This window comes from Periplaneta americana, chromosome 9, assembly GCF_040183065.1.
Source record: "Periplaneta americana isolate PAMFEO1 chromosome 9, P.americana_PAMFEO1_priV1, whole genome shotgun sequence".
Lineage (NCBI taxonomy): Eukaryota > Metazoa > Arthropoda > Insecta > Blattodea > Blattidae > Periplaneta > Periplaneta americana.
Window position 1 is genome coordinate 64,627,168 of NC_091125.1, and position 10,283 is coordinate 64,637,450.

The following is a 10,283-nucleotide window of genomic DNA, read 5'->3' on the forward strand; positions in this document are numbered from 1 at the left end:
GGCCAATATTCGTTTCACAAGTGTTGCTAGAGAGGCTAGAGTTGTTTGGTGATCTTTCCATCAATTTAGTATGTAGAAAATGAAATGAGTATAATGTGTAATGTGAGATATAATAAGTAAATAAATCCAAAATAGAATTACAATTAATCACAAAACATAAAATTAAATAATTATTAACTCTAAATGCATTCCTCCAAAACAGTGCTATTCATATACAGGGTAGAAGTGAAATAACCCTGCAGATTGTACGGGGCGATAAGGTTCACTTAAATGAATGGAAAACCTATATTACGTTTAATTCTCTAGTCATAGTAAACATACTAAAAGCATTGGTTGTAGTAGGTTTCAGAAGATATAAAGTTATTTTTGTTTTAGTTTTACTATTGATCGAGTTTTCTGTTTTTAAGTGTGTCATTATTGTAATATTATAATTCAGTTTTCTAGTGTAAGCAAAAATTACAACCTTGGTAATTTGTGGATACCGAAAGTTTTTTTTCTGCAATTTACGCTTTACAACGTCTGTAGTTTCACGCTGCATGCTGTTTGTTCCTCTTGATGATCCGCAGCTATAATATCTGGATGGTTCACTGTGATCTTCATTTTATACGCCAAAGCCGTCCACCCACAGAGAGATCGAATCAACTCGAATACACGTTAAATCGAATACTGAGACAGTACGCAAACAGATGTACTTCGCATACTGCCTATAAAGCCAGGCGTTCAGTAGCGCTATGCAAGTTCCTTCGGCTTTCAACCGGTTTTGCAGGACTCTAATTTCATCATACAGGAAGTCTGATGACATTTTGTAACTACACAAATGGAGTAACAATTGAAGGAAATTTAATTTTCCTAATTAAAAAAAGTGTCAGCTTGAAATTCTTAGGAAAATATTTGGGGCTAAGAGTGAAGAAGTTATAGGAGAATGGAGAAAGTTATACAACGCAGAACTGCACGCATTCTATTCTTCACCTGACATAATTAGGAATATTAAATCCAGACGTTTGAGATGGGCAGGACATGTAGCACGTATGGGCGAATCCAGAAATGCATATAGAATGTTAGTTGGGAGACCGGAGGAAAAAATACTTTTGGGGAGGCCAAGAAGTAGATGGGAGGATAATATTAAAATGGATTTGAGGGAGGTGGGATATGATTGTAGAGACTGGATTAATTTTGCACGGGATAGGGACCGATGGCAGGTTTATGTGAGGGCGGCAATGAACATCCGGGTTCCTTAAAAGCCAGTAAGTAAGTAACTAAGTAAGCTAGCTTGAAATAGGATTATAATTGATTGGACACTTTGGCACATTTATCTTCATAACTAATATACAGTATAAATCAACTAATGGACACCGGTAACAAAGGAAATAATGCATAGATGAAATCTGACACGTAAACTAATACAAGAATAAAATAAATTACAGTTACTTACAAAATATAAGAGCAAATATGTACACACTTACTATTGTAATATTCATACTTTAAATTCATAATACATAGGCTACCTCTGAAAGAGTAGTTGTTAATATAGCCTAATGTCATTTAATTATTGTTTATTAATTATTAATTCAAATTGTACTTTATTTTTAAATTTATCACTGTTCCGTATTCTCTCCGCAATCATATTGTATTTTTAATTTAACCTCTGCTTTGTATTCTCGATCCTAGTGGTCAGCCGTAGATTTCGGCCAGATATCCCAAATTGTGAAATTTGTTGTAAGTGAATGTATTATTATTTCACTAATAAATCATTTTAAGGAGATAAAAAGTTATTAATAAAAATAAAAGCACTCTTTAAGTCTAAAAATATTGTAGCTTCATGATGCATGCTGGTGCATTACCTGGATCAATCAATCAATCAGTCAATCAATCAATCAATCAATCAATGGGAAGAGAGAAGGAAATATCAATCCAAAGTACACGATGATAATCGCGTCCTTGCAACGATTCTTGGAACTCCTGGATGGCTCAATATATCTGTCTTTCGTGATCCAAAGCCGTCCAACCGTGTGAGACTCGGACATTCGTCAAACCGAATATTGGACTACTCCGCGAGACAGAAGAGCTTCGCATACTGTCTATAGCGCCAGGCGTTCAGTAGCAATATGTCTCTTCCTATCTCTTGTAACCGGTTTTGCATGACTCTAGTACCTAACCCCTTAAACGATGGTAGTTTAACTGCAGAATTATCTATCGCCAATAATGAAGACTTCGGGAGTAAATAATGATAAATAGTCCACAATTACACATTGCATACATTTCAATTTTTACTGCAAACACAAGATGATTGTCATATTTTCAAGCAGCATAATCCAATTATTTTAACATATTTACATAATTATTTAACCAAATAAAAGATAATGTCGCTTATAAGCTGTTAGGCCTAACAAGCGGAAAACTGTCAATCTAAATTTTGAGGGTTATCACTATTTATCCCCGAGGTCTTCAATTATTGAATTCGTTACAGCGCACAGACTGCAACAAATAGCCTATAGATGATTTATAAGAAATAAACAAAAAATAATAGAAGCCGTTCCACAGTGGTTGAAGCATGACCTTGGATGCGCTGTAGACGAAAATGCGCCTACATCATAAGACTTCCACAAGCTTCCGTCCACGTAACCTGCGCGAGATTACAACGCCATGCTTCAATTACGGTGTAAAGACTTCTAACATTAGGCTAAAACAAACAGCAGAATCAATTTTAACAGAAGAATAAAGCTAATTCAAACCAAGACCATCATGTAGCCTATGGGCAATATATTTATGTTAAAGGAAATGATAACTAAAAGAAAAGAACATAACAAGGAAACCATATAGCATTTATTAGAGCGCTGCATTTCATTAAGAACGACCGACCGAAAGTCATGATAATACGCGTAATTGGTCGCTCGCTCCGTACTATACGCAGCAGGCTGGCTGCCACGTGTTCTGACTCGCAGAAAGCAAAACACCAAATGAAGCATCACGGCCCATCGATCGTCCCGGTCATATGACTGGTATATAGACTGAAAACTGTCTTCGATCGATGTGTTTACAGTATGCGCTATGGGAATTGTTAAACTGCCTGATATCCCATCACCTGTTTATGTTATGTTTTTTATTTAACGACGCTCGCAACTGCAGAGGTTATATCAGCGTCGCCGGATGTGCCGGAATTTTGTCCCGCAGGAGTTCTTTTACATGCCAGTAAATCTACTGACATGAGTCTGTCTTATTTAAGCACACTTAAATGCCATCGACCTGGCCCGGGATCGAACCCGCAACCTTGGGCATAGAAGGCCAGCGCTATACCAACTCGCCAACCAGGTCGACTCACCTGTTTAATGAACCTAGTAGGTATACAGGCTACCGGATTGAATAAAAATTGCAATAAACTATTTAAATGATAAATTAATAAATCAATAAAATGAAATAAAATTTAACAGACCATGTTGTCTATAAGAATATAAATATAAAGTATAAGCAGTAGTATAAAAGATAAAAAAATAGTTAGGCCTACTCTTTATCCTCTACTTAAACGGAACAGTGAAATTATAATATTTTGTAACAGTGTTATATTCGTAATGGCACAGGAAAAGTAAATGCATTAAAGGAATCAAGGACGAAATTCTAGATAAGACTGAACAAAAATTATTAATTTTAAAACCGAATGGCGATTTTCTCATTGATTCTTTTAATTTGGAATAACTTCAGCACGAATTTTGTTTGCTCCAACCTTGACATTTCGTGATATGGTTGTTGAATGTGGAATAACAGATCTGCATATACCTTACCATAAGTATGTAGCTCCAACGTCAATCATTGTCTGGGATTAAACACCTCTTAATGTGCACTACTGTAAAATTATTAAGCCAAGTGAATATGTAGATATGTTTTTTTATTAAATACTGTGTCTTAAATTTTATTATATAATTTCACTGTAGCTATAATTTTAATTTTAGTTCCTATTTTATTTTATTTTGTATATTATCTTATAGGCCTATTAATAATATATCTCAACTGCGACCGAACACGAGCGCTGCTCATTCGGTCCTCAAATTTTGTTAATATTACTGTATCTTCTTTTTTATATTGGTTGTATTACTTTATTTCTATTTCTGTTGTTGTAATTATATTCTGTATCCAAAACAGTTATATTATGATTATAAATAAATTGTCTGCTTTTGAAGAAATTTGAGGCGTATCACAAAATTTCTGTCCTTTTTATGCAATCACATATTTACTACACTACGTTAAACGTTTTCATTACTGATATAAATGAGTTCAACAAGATGGATGCTGAATAACATTATTGATAACATAAAGCATTATTTCATTTAAAGAATCATGTTATTTAAAAATTATGTTTCTTTATTTAAATCTTCAAATTCTTTCTAATTTTCGTGCTACCTGAAATAAAAACAAAATGGTAACCTTCTCAGGATTAAAAGATGATGTTATTGTAGTGCAACAATCTCGAGCGCTCGCGATCGCCCGAGTAAACGTTTCAACCGATCGGTTAAAAATTCTCGACTCCATGCGCTCGAGCGTAGGCTATCATTTCCCGCTGCTTTCTTTGCAACCGAGGACTGATCGGCGAGTTAGGTCGGCCGATTTCAAAAGAGTGCAGAGGTCAAGCATTCATTGATTATGTTAAAGCAATTGATAAAGTAGACAGAAAAACTCTGGCCAATTTTAAAAGGAAATAATGGAATCCCTAGACACTTAATGTAAGCCTTAAAAGCTTATATAAGAACACAAATGTGTCATAACAATTCGAAATAAAAAAATCAAATTTACACTAACCAAGGAGTGAAACAAGATTTCCGTCTTTTTCCGGTTTTTTGTAATCTATACTTGAATGAAATAATAAGAAATGGAATGAAGAAACAAAGAAAGGAATAAAATTGGGTAACACAAATTACTTGAAAACATTACTATGATGATGACCAGATAATAGTAGCAAGTGCACAAGACCAACTGTAAAGGAATATTTTAAATTACAGAGAATATGTCAACAGTACAGTTTTAAAATATCTTTGAAAAAAGCCAAGGTTATTGCATTCCAACGCAAACAAATTAGATCCAAAATAGCAATAGAGAACAAATTCATCGAACAAGAAAACATTTTAATTAACTTGGATGTGACATCTCCTTTGATTATAATAGAGATATAATGAATAAAATAGCAAAATTCCAAGGAATATGTGGAACTATAAATCGATCACTAAAATATAACAAAGCAATAAAAGTTACATAATTAAAATTCTATAAAACATCAGCATTAGGAGTATTTCTGTGTGGTTTTGAATCCATGATACAGAAAAAAACAAGATCTAAGTTGGCAGATAGATGTTGATTTATTCAGCAATAACGTACAAATGCATTACATTATCAAAATTTGCCTTTAAACCCAGAGCACGGGTCTTTTGACCATACGTGCTTTGCACAATCGGTCCTACTTTGTAGGTTTTTCCTTCCTCACCAGTGATTAAAATCCAACGACTCTCCATAAAACACAGACATTAATATGCAAGTGGTATACATACAAAATACATTATATGTACATACCCTAACTTAACTTAATAACAAATATAAAAGTGTAAAATTCAATAGTTAGCATTATCTCTTCGTCAGTTCGCATCATAAACTTCAACAGCTGATGTCCTAAGCTGTCTCGCCTTGAAGAGGAACAATCCAGTCTTTTGTTCGTATTCTCTATTCCCATGAAGTCATCATACAAGCGAACCCCTATTTCGGCCTAGCATTGGAGATTCTCTGTTTCTGTACAACGCTAGAATGTGTTCCCAAGACCCCTTTTCCAAACATAATGGACAGATGCAGTCTCCTTCTTCGGTGACAACTTTATGATTCTTCCATGCTTACAATCTTAACCACGCCAAACCCGCAATACCGTCTTTTCTAGAAGAATTTGTAATAGCCTCTACTCACCAAGCATAAAGTCTGATTGTAAATGCAGTGAGGATTTTTCCGAACATTCGAGCTCAATCTCTTGTCTCTCGATATCATTTAAGAGCATATTTACATTACGTCATACATTTACTCTCCTTTTCCCCCACACCCAACCTATTTCTATATGATGCAGCCCTGCCTACACTATATAAACCCATCCTTTTTGCCACCCCCCTCTTTGTTGAATTATGTAACAAATCTCCCTTAAAATCGATTGGTCCCCAAATATAATTCTTACCCAGCACTTTACCACCCTGACTTTCATATGAATTGCTTCGTTTTGAAGTCCAAACTTCTTTAACACCCTGCAATTATCTTTGCTTCTTTCAATGGGAAGTATTCGTATTAGGAAATCCGTTTGTATCTTTTTTTAATTTTCCCGCATTTTTTTCAATCCCAAATATCCGCCCCATACAACATAGATGGTTTTAATACAGCTCCATATACCAGCTCCAATGTTACTGCAGGAATTTTTGGCACCTTAGTGATTAGGGGAGAGTCGGGTAGTATCGGACATCGGGTAGTATCGGACAGTGCGTTTCTTTCATCTACCACCATATGGTAGTACCTGAATGACATGGTTACGTTTCTCTATGCGACATCACAGAAACGTAACCATGTCAATGAGGTACTATCATCGTGTGGTAGATGAAAGAAACTCACTGTCCGATATTACCCGATGTCCGATACTACCCGACTCTCCCCTAATTTTTATACTTCCGCCCTCTTTACCCCACAATTACGTTTCGTTATGTCAATATGTTTAGTCCATCTCCCATACATTGATAAAATAACCTCAAAATATATTAAATGTTTCACATTTTCCAGTGTATGCCCAGCATTTGTCCATGTCTCATCCCTGCCACATACAAATCCATTTTCAAAAGTAACTGTCTTAGTCTTGTCTGTATAAACGGCTATACACCATTAACTACAGTAACTCTCTAAGCAGTAAAGTTCCTGTTGCAGTCCATTAATTGATCGAGATTAGAGTCCTGCAAAACCGGTTGAGAATAAAATAAATTGTCCAACGATACCGAGCGCCGGGCGGTGTATGCAGTATGCAAAGCTCTTCCACCATGCGGAGTGCCTTATTATTCGGTTTACCGAAGACTCGATTTGTTTCTGTCTCTTTGTGCGAGAACGGCTGCGGCTTTTTGTACTATTGTTTCAGTGATACCGGTTTGTATACAAGTCATTACAGTTAGATATGGTAAATTATGGTATATTGCCATCAGTTTAGTGTTTTAAACATTTTGGCATATTATCCAGCATCTTGCTAATCATTATTAGAAGAAAGACTTATAAAACTGTTTGCTTCACAATAATTAGATGTAATTAAACAATAATGTATAAATACTTGAGTGCATTATTTCTGTTGTTATTAACATTAAAATCAAATATAACTTGCAAAAAGAACAATTTATTTGAAGTCAAAACAACGTATCTACAACACAATCTTTTTTTTCTAATGTAGCACTTAGCTTAAACAAATTTGAGTTGATGTAAACATTCTCTAATAACAACGCATTATCATGTATGTCGCACACAATAGCATAGTCGGTAACAGTGATAGTGTTTCAGCTGTTGCAAAAATTCTTTTGCATTTATCTCAAAACATGAATTTTGTAGATACGTCGTTATGACTCTAAGCCCCCGATAATATATTATACACGTCTGTTTCGCGTCTATGCCAGAGCACAACTGAACAGCATTATTTTTTATTTTAAAATACCGACAAGAGAGACAAAAGTCACTTGCGAAATTGAGCGCGTTCTATTTGTAATGACACCTGTCTTTCATTTATATTTATGTTTTGTGATTCAATCGTGAAGTAGGCTAGGTCATGGTAAACAACGGTATATTAGTTTGATTTTTGTTTGGTCTGTTGCTTTAGTTATAGAGAGCTGAAGGAGAGATCATTATTATTTTCAGTTGTAATTGTTATCGATTGAGGGCCATATTCATAGACATTCTTAGCGAGGGCTTGGTGGATGATCAGCGAACTAACGTTTTTCGTATTCATAAACCAGTGTTAGCGATATGATATGATATGATATGATATATGATATGATATGATATGATATGATATGATATGATATGATATGATATGATATGATATGATATGTATATGATATGATATATATGATATATGATATGATATATATGATGTGATGTGATGTGATGTGATGTGATATATATGATGTGATGTGATATATATGATATGACGTGATATGATATGATGTGATATGATATGATATGATATGATATGATATGATATGATATGATATGATATGATATGATATATGATATGGTCCACACCTGTGGAGTAACGGTCAGCGCGTCTGGCCGCGAAATCAGGTGGCCCGGGTTCGAATCCCGGTCGGGGCAAGTTACCTGGTTGAGGTTTTTTCCGGGGTTTTCCCTCAACCCAATCCGAGCAAATGCTGGGTAACTTTCGGTGCTGGACCCCGGACTCATTTCACCGGTATTATCACCTTCATTTTCATTCAGACGCTAAATAACCTAGATGTTGATACAGCGTCGTAAAGTAACCTAATAAAATAAACAAAAATATAAATGATATGATATATATGATATGTGATGTGATGTGATATGATATGATATGATATGATATGATATATGTGATGTGATGTGATGTGATATGATATATGTGATGTGATGTGATGTGATGTGATGTGAATCCTGTACAAGAAATCACTCGATAGCCGGGACTAATTTAGCACGCTCGTAGCGCGGGCTAGCGAAATGTCAATGCATGAGTTTAAAAAGAGATCATGTTGACTCTTGAATAGCGAGTGGAACTAATAGTACTGCTCTGCAGGAACAGTCACAAAACAAGGGAAGCTGCAGACGAGTTTTATCGTTGGCATCAAGACATACTACAGGGGTTTCAGAATAAGATGGTATATGGCCTAAGCCAATACAGCGTGCTCACTGCAGTACAGCGTTGGCACATGTTGCATAAGACGTGAAAGACAGTCAGCAGTTACGTGGGACAAGGACAGAAAATATTGCTACATCGCGTTCAAAAAAGGTTTAAAATGATGTATTTTCTTAATGTTATCAATATGCTTTGTGTAATTTAACAGTAGGGTAAAGAAAGCAATAGGAAGCATATTTAAGGCCAGAATATTAATTTTTATCTCTGTATATCAAACATTCCCAGTCTCCCCTACCTATATAAAACATTCAGGAACATGGAAGTGGAATCAAGACAGTATTTCCAAAAAGTTACACAAACTGCACGCATTGCTATTGATTTTCTAGGTGTCTCGTTGTTTTTACGTTTGGAAAGCAACTCTCCCTATCTAAAGTTGCAGCAGATAATTACACGACTTCGACCATGAAAGACAACTGTACCCCGTGACACAATGACGCAATAGTGACGTACTATCGCGTGACGAGCGACTGTTTTAATATTATCGCCGCGCTTCTCACTCAAGTACTAGCGCGCTGGTCTTCCAAGCAGGCGGCCCGAGTTCGATCCCCGACCAGGTCGCGATAGGATTTTGTGATGAAAAAAAGCGCATGTTACAGAGGGTGTACCTCCGGGTATTCTCATTTCTCTCTATCATTCCACCAACACTCTCCACCTTCTTCTCATTTCATCTATCATCTGCAGTAATATTATAAGTAGGGCGGTTGGAAGTCTGGGGGGGAGGAGTAAGGGTGAAATAGGAAGAGCTGGACTTCCGGATCCTTGGGCTTATTATCTAGGTGTTCGTCTGGGCGTCTGAGTATGAGACTTGGTAGCAGTGGCGGCTCGAGATTTTCTAACTAGGTGGGGCACAAAAAAAATTACGTAATGCTCCTTGTTGTTGTTGTTGTCGTCGTCGTCTCCGTCGTCATCAGTATGTGCTGTGTTGTTGCTGCTCAAGTTGGTTGTGTGTGATGTTGAAGACATTTTATGTACCGGTACACTATTTACACTATAAAAATGCACTTAGTCTCACTATACATATATGAACACTTATTTACATTTCGCAGATTATTTACATTTACACTTTGTCTTGTCACATTTTGTAGGTAAAATCCAATCTTCTATCTTTCATTGCGACAAACGTGTCAATTACTTTATTATTGAAATCAGGTATGTCCGTGACCAGATTTCGTTCTATTGACAACATGGCTAGGGAAGATAATCTTTCTTGATGCATCGTGTTGCGCAAAAATGTCTTTATTCTTTTTAGAATTGAAAAACATCTTTCTGCTTCTGATGTTGACATCGGAATTGTTATTATTATTTGTAGCAGTTTTACGGTTTCTTCAAATATGCTGATGGTATTTGTATTTACTATACATTT